The 22,110-nt window shown below is 40.6% G+C and overlaps 1 protein-coding gene across 8 annotated transcripts in view; it reads left to right on the top strand.

Moving 5' to 3' along the window:
- MYO9A (myosin IXA) overlaps positions 1 to 22,110 on the top strand; it is a 191,042-nt gene that overhangs the window by 346 nt on the left and 168,586 nt on the right. For 7 of the 8 annotated variants that reach the window (XM_075505565.1, XM_075505564.1, XM_075505563.1 and 4 more), the window contains exon 2: positions 20,760 to 20,852. The exons of the other annotated variant lie outside the window; for it this stretch is intronic. The gene's annotated coding sequence lies outside the window, so the exon portion shown is untranslated. The remainder of the gene's footprint in view (positions 1 to 20,759; positions 20,853 to 22,110) is intronic. 8 annotated transcript variants of the gene reach the window in all.

Here is a 22,110-nt window from a genome sequence, read left to right as displayed (position 1 = left end):
CTGCCCATCGGCGTAGCGGCATGTAGCGGCAAAGGAAGGAGGGCACTGCTACGGGGAGACAAAATAGCACGGCATTTTGCTAAATTGATAATGAAGTGCTTTAATAAATCGCTTTGTTATTAGGTTATTAGTTGGGGAAATGGGTTTCTGGCTGGCTCAAGCGTTTTCCCGGCTCTGTTCCCTGGGGAGTGCTAGGAAATGACAGGGGAGCGTTGTCTTCTCGTCTCTTCTGACGAGACGTACGTGGATGCGGTGGTGATGGGCTGTGAATGCTTAAGCACGACCTTACTGAGCTAAGCATAACCACAGGCACCAGCAAACTCTGGCTGGGGTCAGAGAGGCTGTGTTATCACTGAAGAGCATCTTCTCTTTAGCCCGTCATCCTGGAGTCACACAATAATCATGGTTTCCCCTACGTCTTTGAGTAAACTTATCAATTTCAGTGGCTTTTCTTATTTTTTAACATTTTTAAATTAAAATAAGAGGATTTTCTTTATATTTTTCCCTTATGAAGGCTCTCCCAGCCTTCGCTGTCACTCCTGGCTGTGATTTTTTCATCCCCAGGATCATTTTGGAAGCTGTCAGTCTGGCTGCTGACGGTAGGGAAGGTAATTCGGCAGCCCTGACACACGACTAATAAGTTTTTGTTTCCTGGTCTATCAATGATGATGCAACTTTATATATATATATATTTATTTATTGTAATCAATGTATAAATCAGGATGGCTTTAGAGATGTTTCATCTTTATTGAAAGGCCTATGGTCCATCAGTGGTGCCTCTGAAACATCTGAAAAAAGGTTTACTTGAATACCCTGATTCTCTTTATTTTTTTAAAAAAGTATTAAAATATAAACTCAGCTTTGCAGAATGTGCCTCAGTTATTTCTTCTGTGCATGTGCAGCTCCAGTTATGATTTATAAAGTTCACATTTTTACCTTTTGGGGGGCGGGGAGCTTTAAGATTTAAAGGTGTCAAATGGCTGATGTGACAACTGCTGTTGCGAGATCTTTTACAAACACCGGCACTTATATATGCCACCTAAAACTCAGGCTAGCAAACCTTTGGGATCCTTTGCTAGAAAATCTAACCATCTAAATGTTTCATGCCTAAATTATTTTTATCTAGAATGTTCATTAGTGAGTGTTCATCACATTTGCAAGAAAACCTCTGAGAATGGGAAGCATGCGAGGTCAGGTGCTTGGGAAACGTGAAACCTGAGGTTACCTGTGCAACCTTAATTTAGCCTGTTTCGAGGTAGGGCTGTACTAGAAATCCTAATTGCACATGTATGCCGCTTGATTTTTGAAAGGACGGTATCCAGGTCTGGATGGAAGAACAGATCGCTCCTCCGCATCTCCCGCAAGTCAACAGGGGGAGTACTGGGAGCACAGGGATGGTGCTGGTCCTGCCACTGGTTTTGCAGCTTGGCACTACCACGCAGCTGGTGAGGAAGGCTGGGGTGCACCATTACAGCCTTGGGACCAAGTGTGTCACGCAGTCCTGAAGCCTTAAATACCTTGAGTCTAGCAAAATTGCAAGTGAATGTGATCCGAGAGTTTCTAAAGCCATTTGGGTGGGGTTTTTTGATGGGCGTAGCTTGGCCATTTTCTACCAAATTCTAGTTCTTGCTTCAAACCATGGAGCTTTTGGATACAATTCCTTTAAAAATACATTTATTGGGGAGAAAACAAGGTCGTTGAGCCACTTGAAGCATCTTAGCTGATCAGACTCAATTTCAGAAATTCCTGCATCCTGTTGGTTTATAAATATAATGGGATTGCATTGCCACTTGCATACGAAATACTTGAGAAGTATGAAGGCAGACCGAGTGCCTGAGAAGAGCTTCCTTCTGTGGGAAGAAACCCCATCATCTTTAGACGGGTTGTTTTGCTATCATGCCACCCTGAGGTTGAAGGCACATTTGTTGTGTAGTTTATGAAGCTCCCAGCCTGGTCCTGGAGTCTGGCCCCCCCAAGATGGGCTGGGTGCAGGTTTCGGCTTTAGAAAATGTTTTTTTTGTGTGTGTTGAGCTTAAAAAGAGCATCTTATTTTCTCAGGCTTGGGTTCTGCATGCCTACATTTGCTTAACTTCCTCTTGAGTGAATGGGATTTCTCTCTTTTCTAAAAAGTAAACATAAATATTTAAAGGATCGTGGCTTAAGTTTGCAAATTCGAGACTTTCTCTAGCATTCCTTTGGACAAAAGCACTATCATCAGAGATTTTGGTTGTGCCTGGGTAGTCCCCTGCTCTGGGAAGACACTCGTTAATTGTTTGGGCTTCCTGCTGCATCTTGGCATTCAAAAATATTACCCTGTGTTTTCAGGTTAGATGTCTGGGATTATCACATAGCTTAGGTATGGGTTTCTTATTGAATTGTAAGGATGAAATGCTGTTGATGGGATGTCTACAGATCATCAGAATTAAGATTATTTTTATGATCCTTTTTTTTTTTTTTTTAAACACTGACCAAATTTTTCCATAGGCTTTGGGTATATGTGTGAAGGCACAGGGAGTCAGGATTTAGAATATATAAACCAAACATGTGAAACTCTTGCCAGATAATGGATAATAACAGAAAAAGAGGGAAATGGAATAATCTTTGTTTTCTCTATGTGACTCTTAAAATCTTGCTACTGTGTTTGGCAGGTCGAATGCCATGATGTGATGTACATCTCACTACTGTGATTGTATTGGTGTCTTAACTTCTGTATCTTAGGAATTGAACATTTAAAAGCAAACTCAACAAACGATACATCCTCAGAAAATGTCAAAATTCAGAAAGGAAGCATATTGAACAGTGATTTGTAGAATTTAACTAATTTTTGTATCTTTTTAAAATATTATCAAGAGTTATGGCTCTGCTAGTCATCATGGTAGTATTTTTTTTTCTGTGGGGAGGAATACTATAACAGGTACTTATGGAAAAGTCTTACAGGTGAAGTGAGACCTGTATGGCTTTGCCACAAATGCTTTTTATTTTAACAAAACCCCCATGATTTTAATGCTACCCAGTTGCGTATTGCTGCTTCTAGATTATTTTTTTCTTTCCATCGCTTTCCTCCGATGGAGGACTGTAGGATTGTTCACGTCAGAAGGGACCTTGGGGGACCACTCAGTCCAAAATCCTGCTCTGAGCGTGGCTGGCTGAGGTCAGACCGCTTTCCTTGCAGCTTTAGATGTCTTAACATTGGTCGTCTTCCACCTGTGGTTGCAGATGGCACGAAGAGAAGGGAAGTGGAGCGGTTTGAGCTGGGTTGGGTGGAAAGTGTCCAAGGAGAACAAGATTATACATGATCCAGGGCAGCCCTTGTTCATGGAGCACAGCCTTCCACTTGCAAGCGTGTTAAACTTCCTCTTTCCACTGCATTTCCATGATTTCATTAAGCTGATCTAGTAGTAGGCTTCTGTTGAAAGAGGATCTGACCTGGCTGAAGTTAATCTTGGGAGAGGAATGGGGATAGTCCTTGCCTAGGTTGATTTGCTGATAATCAGCCCAAAGCTGGCAAGTGGCCAGTGCTGCAGCATTTTGGTGGAAACTCCTTGGAGGTGAAATGGTTGCATGCCATTTTTCTAGGCAAAATGAAATAACAAATAAATACGTGTAGATTGAAGGATTATCGTTACTCCCCTGATTCCTTTCCGCCATTAAAATCTTGAATTGTGGTTTCTCTTCATTCATGGATGAGCATCCCTTTGGAGAGGAATGAGGCATCTCTTTCTTGCGTAGGGTTCTCATACACCTTTGGCTGTTCACGCTGTGCCAAGGCATGGCTTGGTGCCGGCTCTGTGAAATGAAGTTGTCGGTCGCTGTTTCGGGCTCTGTTGGTGTTTCTTGTCAGCCCTTTTTAGGGTTTCGCCAAGAGCCTCGTGAAGAGATGGAGCTAGGTCTCCTGCCAAGCCCATTGTCTGTCAAAGGAGATGAGTCTTAAGAGCGGAAAGCCTGTGGCGCGCTGAGGATGCCCCAGATACAAGCTGGGGTGCGCTTGGACCCTTTGAGCTATGACTCTCCATCCTCTACCAGGAACATTGATAGGGTCTGCTTGGTTGCATCCTGTCACTGTTGATGTGAGATAAACATGTGGGGAAGCTTTGCCAGCTGCGTCTCATCCGAGCTCTCGTCTCATCCGAGCTCTCGTCTCATCCGAGCTCTCGTCTCGCACTGCTGCTGAGTTATATTGCTTTTTTTGCAGCATGTGCCTGATTTAAAGCAAGCCATGGGTGTAGCTCTGCCATGGTCTTCCTTCATCTCTCCGTTGGGTTCTGGTGTGCATTCAAAGTGTCTCCTTCAGGTCCCAGAGGAGGTTTATGAAATCCCTGTGGGTGTTAAAGGTCCCTAGGAATAGGCTGGCTGTAGGTGTAGGTCAGCATAAAGTTGCCTGCATTGAGGGGAGGGCTGGATCAGGCCCTTTCAACCCTGGCATCTTTTGTGGTTCAAACTGGGTGCTCAGCTTCTCTTAGAGAAATCATCTTGGTTTCCATCCTACAATTTGGAGTTACTGCAAATACCTGTTAGGACCAATGGGGAATAGAGCAGTGATCTGCCTCTCTTGGATACTGTGTACAGTAGCAGAGGAAAAATGTGTTTTAAAATACACAAATTGTAATGCTCAGAAGTACTGCATTTGGTGTGTAATGGGCTGCTATTCAATGTTTTTACATCTTGATAGTTAACTATTTAGGACCCAACTGAGCATACTGGGTATGTGAATACTGGTTTTTCTTATGCTGCTACTTTAGTTACCACCTCTATTAATGTGAAAATGGCAAAAATATGTGGGTTTCAATGTCAGATTTGAATCTTGTTTACTGATCTTTCCACCTTGAATTGCTTCTAGTATACCCCAAAATGACGTTGAATCAGTGCTAGAGTTACTCCTTCAGCTGCCTGTTTAGTCTCTGCTTTTATCCACCAAACATGGATAATCTGACAGCCCCTATGCTGTTTTTTAATCAAAATACTTATGACTTTCTTCTATTAGTTGTGAAGCATGACCTTTGAAAAGGTATATGATCCTGGATATGATATATCATGGTCGAGCATTAATGGAAGTGGAGTGTCTAATACGTATAGATACATCTTTGAAAAACCTGAGCTTTAAAACCAATGGGACCATAAACGTTTTTGATAGACCGCCAGGAATTCTTTTATTGTATTCAGCATCTACACAGTTAGTTTTGAGGGATGAACTTAAAACAAGTTAACCGAAAATATTTACTTTAGAAGACTTCTGTAAGTCTACTATCTTTTCATGCTTTACATAAATATGTAGACCAAAATAAAAGTCTCAAAAACGCTGACATTTTTACTTTTTACAGTACTTGTCTAGGAACCGTTAGGTTGGCTTATGCTTGTTGGGTGCATAGGACAACCTCTCCCGGGAGGAATTAGTAAATGATTTCATTGTTAAGGAATGTGGTCCCATGAGGCAAAAATAAATAAATAATTGAATGCAGTAGATCTTTAGAAACATAGCACTTGATCAAAACAATGTCAACCAACTTTTTAAGATTTCAGAGTTTTTAAGATTTCAGAGTAAGTATTTTTTGGAAGAGGGAGGTTATGTTGGTAAATAACCCTTCTGGAGGTTTCCTTGAGAAATGTAAGTGCAGGAGAGCCAGTCCCTGCTCCTTAATTCACTGATTGCTCAGTAAATGAGGGATAGTTATGTGGGTTTTGTTGCTTCTGGTGGTGGTAAGGATGGCTGAACAACTCCTACTCCAAGAGGGACTTGGACAGACATCATTTAAAAGCAGAGCCACTGTTTCTTCTGCTTCTTTTCATCAGAAAATAAAGATACAGCCCTGCAGTGGGAAGGGCTGGAGAAGGATGCAGTGGACAGGCAACTTGGTCTGCATTTGGGCCACCTCATTTGCAAGGGCACGCGCTACCTGTTTTCTACCTGTTTTATCCTTCATGGGAAGACTGTTGCATGAATAATTTGTACAGGCAGGGGCTTGCATTTCATATCAGAAGAGCAGGCTCGTTCACTGTGGCCATCGCCTTGGATAATCTTATCCGGAGGCGCTTCATGGTGCCTGGAAGGTAAGTGAGGAGATAGCAGGACAATGCAGAGCAGAGGTCAGGTTTGAGGTGCCTGCAGCAGATAATAAGGAGTCTTAAGAGTTTTTCTAAACTATGAACAGAATGAACTAACCAAAAGCAAGTATGATTTTATAAACAAAAACCACTTTTTCTCCTCACTGCATAACCTCGTTCAACTCTAGTGATTGCCAAGCACATCTTCACTTGTCAAAGCACAGGACCTGTTTCAAAGCGTAGTTGCACTTCTCCAAATACATCTCCGATTTCACTGCGATCTGCAGTGATTTGATTAAGGAATTTATTAGTATTAATAAATATTAGCAGTAATATCTCTTCTAAGCCTGAAATGTTTTCTCTAGAAATAAATTGCCAAGAAAGATGACTTAGCAGCAGTTGCCCATCACTGGCCCCACTGGCCCCACCATGTTTGCTGCCACTCTTTAGAAGAGGCATGGACTCTCTATTCAGGGGCACATTCAGACTCAAATCCCTTTCTAATTACAGGATGGGAGCTGCAGGCCTGCCTTCAAATGCATTGTTTCTGAGTTCAGCTGTACTATATGTTCTGTTTCGATTCCTCTCCCTCCATATATGTGATTTAAATACCTCTCTAGAGCTGTTGCGATTTGTCTGCATGAGCAATACAATAAATAAGAGGAGGAAAAAATATATATACATAAAAAAAAAGCACCTCCCGAAATGGGTAAGGATAATGAGATAGAGAAAAAAGCGAGCACCAAAGTCCATGTCTGCGGTATTGAGAATTCATCCTCCCACCTAAAAGTCTTTGCTGGAAAGAAATAAGATCTGAAAACTGAAACAAGGGGAAAAAAACACCCTGCCTGAATATTTTGCTGTATTTTGTTCTTGTTGAAGGAAGGTGTGAATCTCGCCTGCAGCATTCGCTAGCTGGGTGTTTAGCAACATTAGGAGTTCCCTCCTCTGGTTTACTTCTCTGTGGTGCAGCTGTCCTACTTGAACACTGCTTTCATTTTTGTTTTGTCCGGGAAGATGTGAAACTTGAGGAGTAAAAGCTGAATGAGAAGTTTTCTGCAGTTGTTGTAGTCTGGCGAATGGTCCCGCTGTGAGATCTCCAGTGCTAAATGCGAACCATTTTCAATTGCATGCAAAACTCATTTAAAAACTCAGTTTAAAAGTAGCTCAGTGTTGATATTTGTGATTCAGACTGTGTGGTGGGGAGATTGCAATCTTCTCTCTTGCGTTGTGTTTATTTTTAGTAAAAATGAAATCCTTGAGAGAATATCTCTTCTTTCAAGCAAGAAAAAAAAATTGAAATTAAAACCGGCAGATATGGATTTAAAATGTTTTAGGTGCAGTTTTTCTGTGTTAATTTATAAATTATTTTTACCTGAGCATGAACTATACTCTGCACTGAGAAAGGTATTTTGTTTTAGTTTGTTTTTTTTTTTTTTGTAGGACTGGATCAACTTTCTTTTCTGCTGTTTAGGTTTTCTGGGAGCATTAATCTACATACTTTTCTTTCAGGTATGCTCTTCAAGGGGTAGAGGAGACAAGTATTCAAAAAACTTGAACAATTTTCCTTAGGTGAAGGATCATTACAGGTTCAGATGCTGCTGTTATTAGTGAGACTCCCACCAACTGCAATTTAATTTTCTAAACGTATAAACGTTGAATTTCCTGATTGTTATGGAAGTATGCATATTTGTGTGCTTTGGGGAGCTGTAGCTCTGAAAGTCCAGCATAATATTTAGCAAATGGCCGCTGATGGCTTTGAAGAGGAGAACTTCAGTCTCAGCTCGTAATGCTAATTAATCACCAAAAAATGCAGCTGTTTTGGTTTCTAAGCTCCATGCAACAAAAAAGCTTTGTGGGGTGCAAAATAATTGTAAAGCTGCAAAGTCAAGTGTGAAAGTTGAGCAGAAAGTAGTGAGTTACGGACTCGGTGCACACCAGCATTGTGCTTTGTAGACCTTGGGGCGCTTTTCCTGGTGGGCACCTTCTTCAGGAACAGCCTCTTGAGATGGGTGCTCTTGGAACTTCAGAGATGGTAGAAGTGAAATGGAAGGAGACGAAGCTCGAAACTAACAAAAAAAATTCCTCTGATTTAGTTTTGGATCATTGCATTAGGCTGTCATATCATCCTTATGTGAAGACGAAGACAGAAGATGCCGTGGTGGCATGGAGGACATGGGTCAGGCCAGGTTAGACCTGCAGGCTTTGAGATCACCCCATGTGTTTTTGCTGGCATCGCTGAGGACTGCTGCTTCGTTCTGCACCTTCCAGTGCTCAGCAGCTCTGCAAATCCAGACCTAAACTGGTTTTTGGTTTTTTTGGGGATGTGTTTTTTTTGTTGTTGTTGTTGCTGGTTTTGTTTTGTTTTCTTTTTTTTTCCCCAAGTACCTAAAAATAACCACAACTCTGGTCCCCTGGTAGGAATCCTCGCCTATTGTAGAGGCAAGTAGGAAAGTAAATTTTCTTTGGTGGCATTTGCTTGCTGATAAGACTATTTTTTTAATGCATTTCCTTTCCTCATTCTCTACATGCTTTCTAATTTCTCAAGAAACAAGGTGTGGGTCCTTCAGGTGCCTTAGTGCAAAACTGAATTATTCTCTGCATTTCGTGTGTGTGCTGAGATATGCAGCACTGCCAAGTCTTAGGTAGGTGAATTTAGTGTGGACAGCTCTGCAACTGTATATTATTTTGAGGAAAACAAGTATTTTGCTCACGTTACAAAGTATGCCCAATGGATTAGTGTTGCAGGTGAAATTTTCATTTGGGTTAACTGCATCATTCACTATAACATGCCTGAAAATGGTGAATACACATTTGCTCTTGCTTTTTTTCTTTTTTAATTTTATTTTTGTCCTGAAGCAGTTAATGCTGCAGCGTATGTTGATTTTTGGGTAAAAACAATACAAGGCAGTTGCTGTGGTCTGCAGGGTGTGGCTTGGAAAGGTCTTGTTTCTGATTCCCTTTGCTAGGCTGAGCTGGGAAGGGCTAATTATAGAGACAAACTGGGGAAGGAAGAGAACGGGGTCAATTAGAGCATCCAGCACAGTTTCCTTTAAATTAGTGGTTGGGCTGGATAGATTTAAAAAAAAAAAAAGAGGCATGGAGTGAGATTTCAAATGCTCTGGTGCAGAGCAAGGTCAGCAGCTACAGCAGATGTTTTGCAGTTTTGGTTTGATTTAAGTAAAGAACATGTTGAATTAGTAGTTTTATTACCAGACTTGCCAAACTGAACTGAAAAGACAGTGGAGATATTACTACTGTTTTTCCTCTTCAATATGTTTTTGAATAGCAATAGGTTGTGATAGTGAATGAAGCAAAGAAATGCCTTGCCCCAACCATTGAGTAAAATGGATTTTCTGTGAAAAAGGAATTGTGCGATAATTTTAAGTCTTTAATACTCAAGATGTTATATTTTCATAAAAAGACTACTTTGCCCCCTGCATCTTACGTAAATGTAAAATGGATAAATTTTGGATGTGTATTATCCCTAGTTGAAGAGCAAACTGGGGCTAAACTTCTTTTACTTGAGTCTGTTTTATGGGTTTAAAAGTTGTTGGTTGTTTGTTTTATTTTTTTTTTCCTGGATTTATGTATGAAGTAACTCAGAGTTACTTCAGATTAGAGGACACAGTATTTAAAGAGATGATGCTCTTGGCTTGTAGCTCTGCAGGTGTGGAAAGCAATAAATCCCCTATGCCAACTGGAATTCATACAAGTCAGTAAAAAAAAAAAAGCTTCTATGGTGCTCTTACCAGGTGATCCTTTCAGTCCCCTAACATTCTCTTGTCTCAGTTTGTCTCCTTTTAGGAAAAAAGCCTTGGTTAGCAGATCCTCCCCATTTCTGCCATGTATTTTTGCTTCTCCTTTGCCAGACCGCCTGCCTGGCAGCATGCAATTACCAAGAATTGCTGTGCAGAAATGGAGATGGCAGAGCAGGGGAGAAAAATCCCAAATTTCATCTGCGCTTTTCAATCCATATTGGCGAGTTCCTTCTGCCGGTGGCGTGACTCATCCTGGGCTTCCTTGCTGGAGGCCACTTCTGGCAGGGCATCAAAGGAGCAGCCTATGCTTTCAAACCAGAGCTGAACCAGGACCTTCCTTGAGTGAAGGCTGTTTTTCTGGTCCTGGGACCTCTCGTTGTGCGGAAGATGGTGAGATGCACCCAAATCTCAAGGGAATTCGTGATAAACTCAATTAATTAATTAATCCTGAGGGTGAGAAGGGTTTCTTCTTGCTTTGAGCAAGACACATACTTGTCCAGAGGGTCTTGCTCAACTGGGGATGGGTTGGAAAAGGCCCTTTGAGATCAACAATACAATCATCAGAACAGTTTTTTCACTTTTTCGTTTCTTTTGTAGAGCATTTTAGTGTGTCAGTTAGGAAATTCTTAGGCTAGGAAGGGAATTTTTAGTTTTATTTTTCCTGAGGGTATAGGTAGAGGTACGCTTTGCTCAGGGCTGTGATGCCAGCAGAGACTCCTGCCCTCCTCTCCTTTGTTCTCCTGGTAAAGCTAACAATATAAATGCTTCTCCCTCACTTTTGGTTAAATCAAATTAGCTTTAAACCTTTGAAAGAGTAATTTTTTTCATAAGCTTATTTATTCAGAATAAGGAGTGTGAGCAGTTCCACCAGGAGGAGTTTAGGATTGTGCCACCAGCAGGGAAAGACACAGCTGGACCTAGGAGAGGACATTGATCTGCAGGATATGTCACCAGTGACTTGATGCAAGAACCTCCTTGTTGTGAGCTCTACTCTTGTTTTTAGTGATTTTTTTTCAACTGAAATGCATTGTCAATGTTTTGTACGTTTCTAATATTATTTTATAAATGGTTTATAGTATTATATAGTATTTTTAGGCTTATTCTACTTGCTTATTGTATTGCCTGTGTGCTCTAGTTACAGCCCCAGGTCTCTTGCAGAAGTTGCAAACAACTTCATCGTTTGAAATGGATCCATAGGGTCTATCAAGGAGGGAGACAAAAAACTATAGGTTAGTGCAGGGTCTTGGCACACCCATAACCTTGGCTGTGGGATATTTCTGTTTTGTAGGTGTCGTGTAAGGGAGACAAAAGCTTGAGAGAATATGATAAGGATGCCTAAATATTTAGGGGCTGCCTCTTTCAAATGTGTGATGGGAGAGTCTTGGAAAATCATGAAAGTAGTGTGTTTTTTGTTTTTTTTTTTTTTTTTCTTGATGGGTTGGAAATGGAGATCGGCGTCCAGATTCCTGAGCTGGCAGAATTGTCAACCTCTTGATAGTGATCTTAAGTTATACACGAGGAAGAGCCTTAGAGGTACAGATAAAAAATGCAAAGTTAATTCAGTAAGGATGTATTAGGATGCAAGAGAAGAGCAACACAGTTGTATAAAAACAATGATTTTTGCTGCAACGTCCTGGCAGGTTGGGACAGGGTGAGATTGCCTTTCCCCTGACCAGAGGGAAGCTGCTCCCCTGGCTGAGATAAGTGCCTGAGAAGGGAGTTTTACTTCCCCCCTCCCCCCCCCCGCCCTGCTGCATTTAGCCCCCTCAATTTTAATTTAGACAGTGACATTTTAAATACCATATCACACTGGTTCCTCTTTTGCTGCCACATCGTTTCTTTCCTTCGCCCACTTCTTGGTTATTTCATGTGCGTGACAGAGTCTGTGGCACAGAGCTGTTATGGTTTTCATATCACCACCTTATTCTGCATCTATATCGTGCAATCCCTGGAGATTTGGAGGGCTGCTATAGTACTTAAAAGTATATTTAAGCACTTTTTCTTATTTTTTTCAGCTGGTGTTGATGTGTCAGTCTGTGCATCCCCTCCTCTCTTTTTGTTGCGCAACATTTTGTGACAATTTAGGACATTTTAAAACCAAGGTTCCTAATTTTTTTTTTTTTCAAAGTCATCAAAGCTTCATGTTTTTATTTCAGATTGTTTCCTGCAGAGCACTGAGTTGATTTTTTGCGTCTCTGATCTGTCAGCACAACTGTTGAGCAAGTGAAATTTCATTGCATAGCCAAGCTCTTTTTTGCTATTCAGTTTTTGAATTAGTCCTTTAGGTGAGAGCACTTAACTGCAAGGTATTGCGATTTGCAAGGTGCTCAGTATATCTTACAACTAAGTTGTCTCTATTTCTAATAAGGATTTTAGATGGTCACCTTTAGGTCGTTACATGTGAAAACTGTACCCAAGCATGGAAAGTGGCTTTCTGTAGGCAAGTGTGCTGAAGAAGGTAATTCTTTGTTAGGTCCATGTTAATGATTTTAGTAGTCTTATTTAATGTTGCCTGGGTTTAGATTTCTGATCATGCTCAGTGCTGTGAACAGTTCCTTCCCCCCCAGTATGCTTAGCCTAGTCGAGATGTTATACCCAGGTTTAATTTTCTCTGTTTCCTATGATTCTCGGTTAACCCTCTTTTCAGGAAATTAGTGGCTTCCTGCAGACTATTTGTAGTTGCTGTTGGCTGAGAGAAGCGAGTTGATGTCTACGCAATGAAATATGATGAAGCGTTTGGGAAGATTAGTTTCGAGGTACCAGGGTGGGTTTTTTGTTTAAGGCATTGTCAAAGTGAAAACCCACAGCAGCGGCACTTCCATTAATCTTGTTTACTGGTATTTGAAGAATATCTGATGCTATTGTCCGTTCCTTCATACGTGAAATCTAATCTCTGCTTGAATTAGCCTTTGTAATAAGGTTCCTGCTTGATAAGTGAGTAGACAAATATTATGGCATTGCCACCAAGGGCTTTATCCTTCACTGAGATAAAGCAGTTGAGCTTGAACGTAGGTTATTTATGCACAGAAAACAGATTTATCAGCATTCCTGAATTACCCCTATTGCAGAGAGCGGGCATTCCTGACCCTGAACAAAGCTGGATTTAGCTAGATCACTTCTTCCCTATCGCAGAAATAAAATATTTTCAAATTTTTCCACGTGGATGGTATTGCTGGTGCTGCCTACGGTGTGCACGCAGAAAATGCGTAAAGAATCTGGTGTCCGTGGGCAGCTCCCGCGTCAAGCCCAGGGCTCCTAGCGCTGTGGCTGAAATATGTGCAGCCTGTTCCCTTGGCGCCTACACGGTCCGGCAACCTGGTGAGGAGGAGGAGGATGATGACAGGGGCCAGAAGCAGATTGTTGCCACTGCAAATAAAACCACTCATCCATCCCACTCCGGAGCGGAGGGATCCCAGAGGTCGAGCATCTTCTGCTGTGGAACGTAACGAGTGAGTCGAGCTGCACCAAGCCTCAAAGCTTGAGTGAGATATGGTATTGGTATCGGAAGGTGGCTGGTGGCTGTTATTTATTTACTTCTGTTCAGGTTTGGAAAGCATAGGCACAAGGCAAGATAAAAATCATGTTAGATGAGGTACTTCTAAAGTATCTCCATGACTCTCCAGAGTGCTGGTGGTTGTGACATGGATTTTTTGGCTTTTTTTGGGGGAAAGTGGGAGAGAAAATTGCTTGCAGAGGTGATCCTGCAGCTGATGAGGGAGGTAGCACTAGGATAGAGATGGCAGGCATTGCAGACAGAGGAGGTTTCTTCCTGTCCTTATGCAAAATTCTTGTCGCAGCTTTATGCTACGGGGGAATCCTTTGCAAAATAACCACCAGGACACCCCTTGGAGAGCACCCCCTTGTTAACTCTTGCAAAGCATAGCAAGCCAGCCCGTGAAATGGCCGTGCTCAAGATGAATCTGAAAAAAACTTTGAAGTTCTTCATCATATTATGGGAGATTAAGTAAACTATTCTTACTTCATCATATTTTGATGTAAACTTATTAGCTAACCTTCTCCGCTTTATATTTCTCCTAATTCATATTTTAAATGCCCTAGTGCCACCATTTGGTGGCTTTGATATTAATCTGATTTAATTGTTCTATGCATTGGCGTATAATGGTGCTTCAGTTTGCTCTGGTTGTGGTGCAGAGCAAAGGGACCTGCAAAACCTCAGGGAGGTAAGGCGGTACCGAAACAGATTGGAGTGTGATGTAGCAGACTCTGCGGTTTGACAAAATCAGTAATCAGATCAGCATGTTGGAGTCAAGTTGCATGATATTCAAAGTAGTCATCAACTTAGGTAATTTTGGTGGAGGTAATTCAAAATTCAATTTGAACAGAGCATAAAATATCTATATATTAATTTTGAAAGCTTCTGTGTGCCCGGGTTTTGCTTGGTTTTCCTCTCATTTATGCTCCTGCGGATGTTTGCCAGCAGAACTCATGGGACTAAAACTTACTAACATCTTCTGGTTGGTCTTGGTCTAGTAATCTTCTGCCTGTGTTGTCCACCTTAAAACTGAACTGGTGACCAGAGTCCTTAGTCATGGAAAAGACATACAAGCTGATGCATGCTTTCCTTTGGGAATTTCCCCAAATCTCTGTATCAGTTGCTTTGTAGGCCTCTCAACCTAACAGGATTTCTGGTGGTTGGTGTGATGGGCCTCCACTTGACTCATTTGGAGGGAGTCAACCCCTTTTCTACCTGCTTGATCCAAAGTCAGAGTCCCACCGTGGACATGTTCAGCCAGGGTTTTGGCCAGTTGTTTCTACTGTTGCCACATGAAATGTAAAAAATACTTGCCATCCCTAGAAATGTTTTCAGTTGACTAGTTGACTGGCTCCGTTGTAAGCCCACCTCAATTTTGGCTTTCCTCATTTCCAATCACAGAAAGCAATGGCTAGATGATCCCAGGGAAGGAGCATAGTAGAGGATGTTACCTCCTCTGCAGGAACGTGCTGTTCCCCTTGATTTAGTTGGCTTGATCCAGTGCTTCTCATCTGCTTCAGTGAAAAATGAGCTGGTTTAAATTTCCTTAGTGAAGATTGACACTCTTTCACCCAAAAAAACCCCCCAAACCTGGCAAACTAGTAAGGGTCAACCTGAAACAAGATGTCATCCGTTGCATACTCGCATGGAGAGCTGTGGCAAGGGCCTGCTGGGATCCAGATTATTTATTTATAAAACCAAATTAGAAGTGTGTTTTCCATGGCTGCTCATCAAAGAAGCCTTTTTGATTTATGTTCTTGCATCTTTTGCATCTGAGATGAAAACCAGCATGGCTAAATAATGAGGTTCAGGGTGATACAAGCCAAACAGATGCCCTTCAGAAAATGAAACTTCAGTCTTGGATTTACTTAGCTCATTTCCTAGTGTCATTACATTATCTGGATGATGAATGTGCTTTAGTTGTGTGATCCTACACTGAATATATTTTTAAACCTTTTTTTCACGCTCCCTTCTGTTGATCTCATCACATAGCCAAGTTAATAGATTTAGGGCAGTTTCGTTTCCATACCGTATGTTCTCTAAGACATTTTGGAGGGATAATTATGCTTATATATTTTATTTTACCATATGATGCCAATATGTACTCTGTTTTTTCAGGTAACAGAGGTAGGCATATGCGTTCTCAGAGAAGGTCTGAGATAACTTGTGTTTTCTGAAACATACCATCTCCTGGTGTCTTTTAGAGGAGCCAGGAACGATGACACCTTGGACATGAGGACAAGGAGATCATGCAGTCACTTTGGAAGTGTTTATTGGATTTTTTTTTATTTTTTATTTTTTTTTTACCCCCCAGCCTGCCTACGAGGTGTTTCTTTGAAGAACAACTTCTAAACCATTATTTCTGTAACATTAGTTATTGGGGAAGGTAGGAGTTCATGCAGTAACTGTAAGTATTGCAGTGCATTTACATGATCAGGGCAAAGCAGGATCTTCCCTGCTTAAATTGCCATGGATAATTGTAAATGTAAATTACAAAACTGAATTATGTACTCGGAGAAAGCCCAGTCTCTTTTGGGAAGGATATGATTTTTTTCCTATCTAACAAATCGTGATGGGTGCCTGAAGAATAAACTCAGCTGCAATTATGAACTGCTGCTGAGATTTACCTAAATCACTGGAGCAATATACTGAAGTTGACAAATTTAACAGCATCTGGATGGTACTAAATATGTTGACACTTTCTTTCTTTAAACAAATATAGTAGTTTGTTTAAAGTGGTTTGTGTTAGAGATGAACAGATTGTCCTTAGACTAAAGATGTGACTGAAGTTTGGAGGAAAAAAATACTCAGTTGGATTATTTGTAACTTAGGCTGGGAAATTTCCTCTTCCTTGTGCACATTTCCTTAGGGTTTGGGTCTTTTAATTAAAATTTGATTTTTTTTTAATGATGAATGGAGCCTGACAGAATTCAAACCAGAATGCCAGTATGTTTTTTTGTTTGTTTGTTTAGAGAAGTTGGTATTTGCTCAGTTAAAATTTAAATTGACAAAATAGTGCAGAGAGAATGCTTATTTTCCCATAGCAGACTTATTTTTACCTCTTTTGTAGAAATTACTGTCCTTTTAATATAAATTATGAACTCATGGGCTTAGTAGAGAAGAAATCTTGAAATGTTATGAAAATATGGCTGCTAATAATTGGCATTAGAAAATAAATTGAGCAATTAAAAAGAGATTGGTATATAATCACTGGGAGCGACTTTATTCCATCAAATCCATATTGTATTTTAGGTTATTGAAGCTGAAGCCTCTACCCAGTTGATTTCAGGACTGCATCTGGGATCTAAGTGATACAGGGATAAAGGTGATAAGGGAGACTTCCAAGGAGGGATGTGAGCAGGTTAGATGATAAAATCGGGGAATCCCTTTAGTGGTAGCGGTTTGGAAGATGGAGATCCAGGAAGTGCCTTCTTCATGAAAACCTGAGAGCCTGGGGTGACTTTTGATGAGGGGTGGAATCCCAAAACAGCAGCTTATGTGGAGTAGGTCTTGCGTTTCACTCTTCATTAAAAAAAAAAAAAAAAAAAAAAAATCCCCAAACCCCTGTTTCAGAGAAACATGTTTAAAAAAAACATGTTTACAAAAAGCACTCATTCTTTTAAAAATTGTCTTTCAAACCTGATCATTCTTTAAAGGCTAGGGTTAAGGATGCTTGTTTAAGTCAAATTGATGATGCGTTTCACCGCAGACGTGATTGGAAAGGCTCAAGGAAAGTGGAAAATCCATGAGGCTCAAATGTAAAGTCAATGTGGACAACCAAGAATACAACAACTGGGTTCCTATGTGTCTGTCAGACCCCAAATACTAACAGTTTAAAAAACATCGATTCTCTTAAATGTCCAGGAAACTTTAGGTTACTTTCTGCCTGCAGCCAAGGTATGGATAAGGATAATAAACTTGAGCTGTTGACTTTTGGGCTGAGGATGGACAGATAGGATAAGATAGGAAACAAGTTTTCTGTCCTGAAAAGTCAGCTAAATCTCAGGTGTCTGATCCAAGTCGTGGTCTGAAAGTCCCATGCATGCAATATAGGTGGACTCGGTATATCAGGGACAGCATTTTTATGGGGTGGAACATGAGGACGGGACCATTATGAACAGAAAGAAGAATTTTTAATATCAACTTATCTCTCTCAAAAAAAAAAAATACAGACAGTGTGTAAATGTCAGTGATGCTAAAGAAATAAGGAGATCTATTTTGGCTTTCTCTGAACAATGCACGTAGCAATAACTTGGCATTCATCCGATCAACTAAGATGAGTCCTAAAAGCCTTTCTGTGTGAGATCAATGTGTCTCTTAATTTCCTTTTTAGTGCTTTTCCTTTAAAAATGTTTAATTTTCCTTAGCGTATTTTTAAATTTGCAGGAGTAACACACTTGCACCTTCTTCCAACTGTGTTCATGCCAGCAGCTAATCTTGGGAGTCCTTAGTGCATCGAGCAAGCACTGTGTCTTCGTGTGCCTGATGAGAGCTGAGAGGCAGCATCTGCTTTGGGACAGACCCGTTATCGCTGCAGGGTGACGGTAAAGAGGATGGCTTGTTGTATGTTATGGCTCCGGGCAGCTGCCTGTTGTGGCCAGCGCTGCTGTCCTAACATTTCTAATTCTGCCGGTGAAATGGAGTGCAAGTAATTGCAAAAACCAATAGGTTAAATCTTCTGATTTTTTTTTTTTTATTATTTTATTTTATCGCTGGATCCCCTCTTCATCCTTCCTCCCTGTTTCATAATGACCTTGCTTTGCCTCCAGCGAGAAAATTGAACTAGTTTTGTTGACTTGTCTTTTTAAATATACGTTATGGGATTTATCCGACCTCTTTCTGATGTGGAGCGTTGTCCTGGCCTTGTGCCAGCTGAATAATTCGTAGTAATCTGAAAGCATTTGGCTAAATGGTTTACTGTCCTCCTCACCTAACTTCTGCTTTAAATAAAACGATTCTCGTGAAACTTCTAGGTGTGTTGATTTAGTTGGGCAGCTGAGCATTTTGAAATAAATCCTTTGAGTACGAAAAAGAAAAGATGCATGCACAAGACTGAAAGTATTTCAGCTGAAATATTTGCAATGTGGCCGAATATGAATAAAAAATTTAATAAATTGAGAAGTAAATGGTGTAACTTTTTTAGGTAGGATCTTGGAAGGTGTTTTTGTATTGAGGTCTGGTGACTTTAGGGAGAGGTTTGTGATCTTACATCATATTTTAAAGTGGCAAAAAGTATGGTTTCTCTGTTATGATTGATATTTGATTCTCGTAAATCAGGTTCTAGTATCAGGGTAAATGCAATATATTTTCTAGGTGATGATGTGCTTGTGGAAAACCATTTAGATCTGGATATCGTGGAGTGCCTGTAGTTCCCATCTCAGTTGTTCTTCATGTAAATAAAAGGTAGCAATTAAACCAGCTGTGTTATCTGAGCCTGTTCGACTATAATCAGCATTGCATTTCAGTTTCTTCAGATGACACATGGCTGACCTTGGCTGTGTCCTGTCCCCTTCCAAGGGCAGGGATGCCAGGCTGGTGTTGTGTTTTGTCTTAAATAAGGTCCTGCTCTGTGTCTGCTGCAGGTTGTGAGGTTGGGGAGGTATGCTGCGATGGAGAGATGCACAGTCATCCTTGCTCGGTTTTGGGTGGACTCGTGGTCTTAGTAAAGCCTACTGTGTGCTCATGTTTCTCATCACTATACACTGATGTTCAATATACCTGATATAATAAGAGTTGGGACAACATTTTGGAAACTGTGGTCTGCTTGTGGAAATAATTTGTTTATAAGGGTTGGATCAAATGAAAGGTCCCCTACAGAAACAGGTGAATGTTACAAGGGCTTGCTTGCAAGCCCTTCTCCTAGGACATTTGGAGATAGAAAACAAGGTCTAGAAATAATTTCAAGCTTATGGAAGCTATTTGGTTGCTCTCTAATTTAGAAGTCATCATAATAATTAAAAAAAGCTTCAAGAAACTTAAGGATTATGTTTATAATCAGTTCATCACTGCAGATTTGTTAATGTAGAATTGTCTTTTTCTGTTGCTGATGGCATCTTTATACTAGCAAAGAAAGTATGTAAAATATACTGCTAATATCCTTTACAAAGGAAAAGGCTTAAAACCCATGTGTACTGCAGTTTTTGGAGGGATGTCTGTATTTCATCTCCTGTATCAGGTGGAATTGGTTTTCTGTACTGAGATACAGAGATCACTGTATGTTTTGTGGGGAAGAGGCACCTCTGCTTTGCCTTGAACATGGACAAGAAAAACTGGGAGAGACAGATCGGGCACGTGGTGGAAAGTAAAAGGTGAGAGGGCCTGATGACTTTCTCTGGGAATAACCCTGCAACTGAACCAAATAGTCCTTGAATAATTAGAAGAATCACCTTAGAAATGTTCAAACCCAAAATATCCTAGGGGAGGCTTTAGATTTATAGCAGGTTTCAAAGAAAATGAATATGAAGTGGAAGAGAGATTTTTTCTCATATTGCATTTGGCACCCCATTTCAGGATAAGTGTGATTGTCCGCTGACTGCAATTAGGACAAACGCCATCACCGGAGCTGCTTTGTGAGATGCCCTGCGGTAAAGGCACAAACAGATGTTGAAGAAGCAGTTCTGCAGACCTGACTTAAAAGAGCTTCTACTCAGGATGTAGAATTATCTTTGAGATGTTTAATACTTTGCTCCTGCAATCTCTGTCATCTAATTTCTTAAAGCATCTGAGGATGCTTGACCTCTGTCGGTGCAGACTGCCTGAGCTGTGTGCTCGAGGACCGTTTGTTTTCTATTTGTTTTAATCTTTTTGAGGATGGACCAGGTCAGAATTTCTTTTTCATAGCCGTGCTCTATCCTAATGAAAAATCATGCCTGCCAATGGAAAACAAGTGGGAAGCTCACCCCCCACCTCCTATTCTGGATGAAAAAATAGTCCTTCTAAAGACATCGGAAGACATGTGGAAGTTCAAGACACTGAATGGAAAAGAAAAAGCAAATACATTGTGCTAGTTTGAATTGAGTATGCTTGGTTTTAATTTGTGCCCACTGAAGCAATGAAATCATTCCACTGCCAGTCTTGTGAATATTTGTATTTTGGTCTTTGATCTCCAAAGAAACCAGATCTCCAGCCTCCAGACAAGATGTTTTTTTTCAGGGAATATAATGAGATTCAGGCTGTTACCTCGATTGGCTTAATTCTTACCTTATTGGACTAATGTAGTGATTTAAAAAAAAAATTATTTTTCAGAATGCGCTTTTGAATTTTATTTGCTCAACAGCTACATTCCTCTGCTACCCTATTTTGTGTTGAGCTCTAGCTTGGCTGGTTAAGGTGGAAGCAGTTACCCAAGTGCAAGAATGAAATTCTGCTATGTTGTTCTAGCTTTTGCCCAAAGCTGGGAAGATTCAAATGAAATGCAAAGTCCCTGTATGTCTGTCCCCCAGTGTCATCTTAATCCTTGTCTGTAGGTGCTGCTTGTCCTGCTTCATGTTGGATGGCCATATGGAGTTACCTGCTTGGCAGCTTTGGAAATCAGGATGCTGTCTTCCTAATCCTTATCGGTAATGTACAATTAGCAAAAGGTGTTTGAACCAGCTTTAAATAACCCAGAGGATATCAGAGGCACCCTAAAATTTATGTTTATTATGGCAGTGTGCTGTGTCACAGCATCTGCTGTAGTTCCTTATTCATTTACTGCTTGTTTCATTTTAAAAAGGTGAATTATGGCATCCCTAATGGATGCATTGATTCCCTGGTACTGGTCACCGAACATTGCTGAATTTCTGCAGACTTCAGTCAGCATATCTGCTCCATCAAGAAAAGCAATAACTTGATAAACTTAAGGAGAAGCTGAATTTAGCTTGACCAGGGCTTGTAGTTCCCACAGACCCATTAAAAGGTCCACTCCTTGCTTGCTCAAGCATTTGTCTCTTATACGTGTTGTGTTTGGATGCTAGCACTGATCTCTTGTGGGCCATCCCTAGCACTTTGCCTGTGAAAACAAACGCCATGAACATGTAGGAATTTCTCCTTTTGCTGCTAATTTTTTTTTTTTTTTAAATAAAGTGGTCTCTTCTATGATATTCCAATGCTTTTTTAATTGGGCAAATAAAAAGTGGGTCTTGGTAACAGTACCTCCCATCTTGCAGAGGATAGCAACCTAGTTAGTTAATTAGTGTCTCTCATCCATTTTCCAAAATGCAGCTTGACTTCCTCCTGTATTTTTGCTCCTAGACGAGCAGTGGAGGTGGGAACTTTCTCCACGTTGCCATACTGTGCCTCTGTTTATTAAAAGGATTTCTAATTCCCCAAAATAATCTTGTCTCCATAGTCTGTCCAGTTCCTGCCTTCCCTATTAAAAATGTTGAGAGTGATGCCAGGATAGCGTTGAGTTGTCTCAGTCCTTCACATGAAATCCACAGTTTATTTCAGGTATATCATGAACAATTAAAGTAGCTGTTGACTGCAGCTCTGTGTCTTGAGAGCTGCAGCTACAGAATTCAGAAGCAAGATAGAAATTTCAGAAAAAAATAAGATTTGCGTAGGAAGCTTTGCCCCTGTTAGGGCTAAGTGGACAAAAAGACAAGCTGCAGTGCAGAGATTCATGCTAAAAGTACTAACTGTGCTAACAGTGGTGGAGTATATAATATATAATACTGGTGGTATTTCAAACAAGCTGTCCCTTCAGTTTTAGAATATCAATATTAATTGGTGAAATATCAGCCTTAAAATATTTTGACATGCATTATTAAATACTTGGCTAGCTCCCCCTTTTATTTTTCTTCTCTTTTCGATATTAATCTTTTCAAAGAACTACAA

Source organism: Mycteria americana, chromosome 6 (assembly GCF_035582795.1).
Source record: "Mycteria americana isolate JAX WOST 10 ecotype Jacksonville Zoo and Gardens chromosome 6, USCA_MyAme_1.0, whole genome shotgun sequence".
In the NCBI taxonomy this organism is placed as follows: Eukaryota; Metazoa; Chordata; class Aves; order Ciconiiformes; family Ciconiidae; genus Mycteria; species Mycteria americana.
The sequence above is the reverse complement of the archived record's forward strand: the minus strand, read 5'-3'. Positions and strand labels throughout refer to the sequence as shown.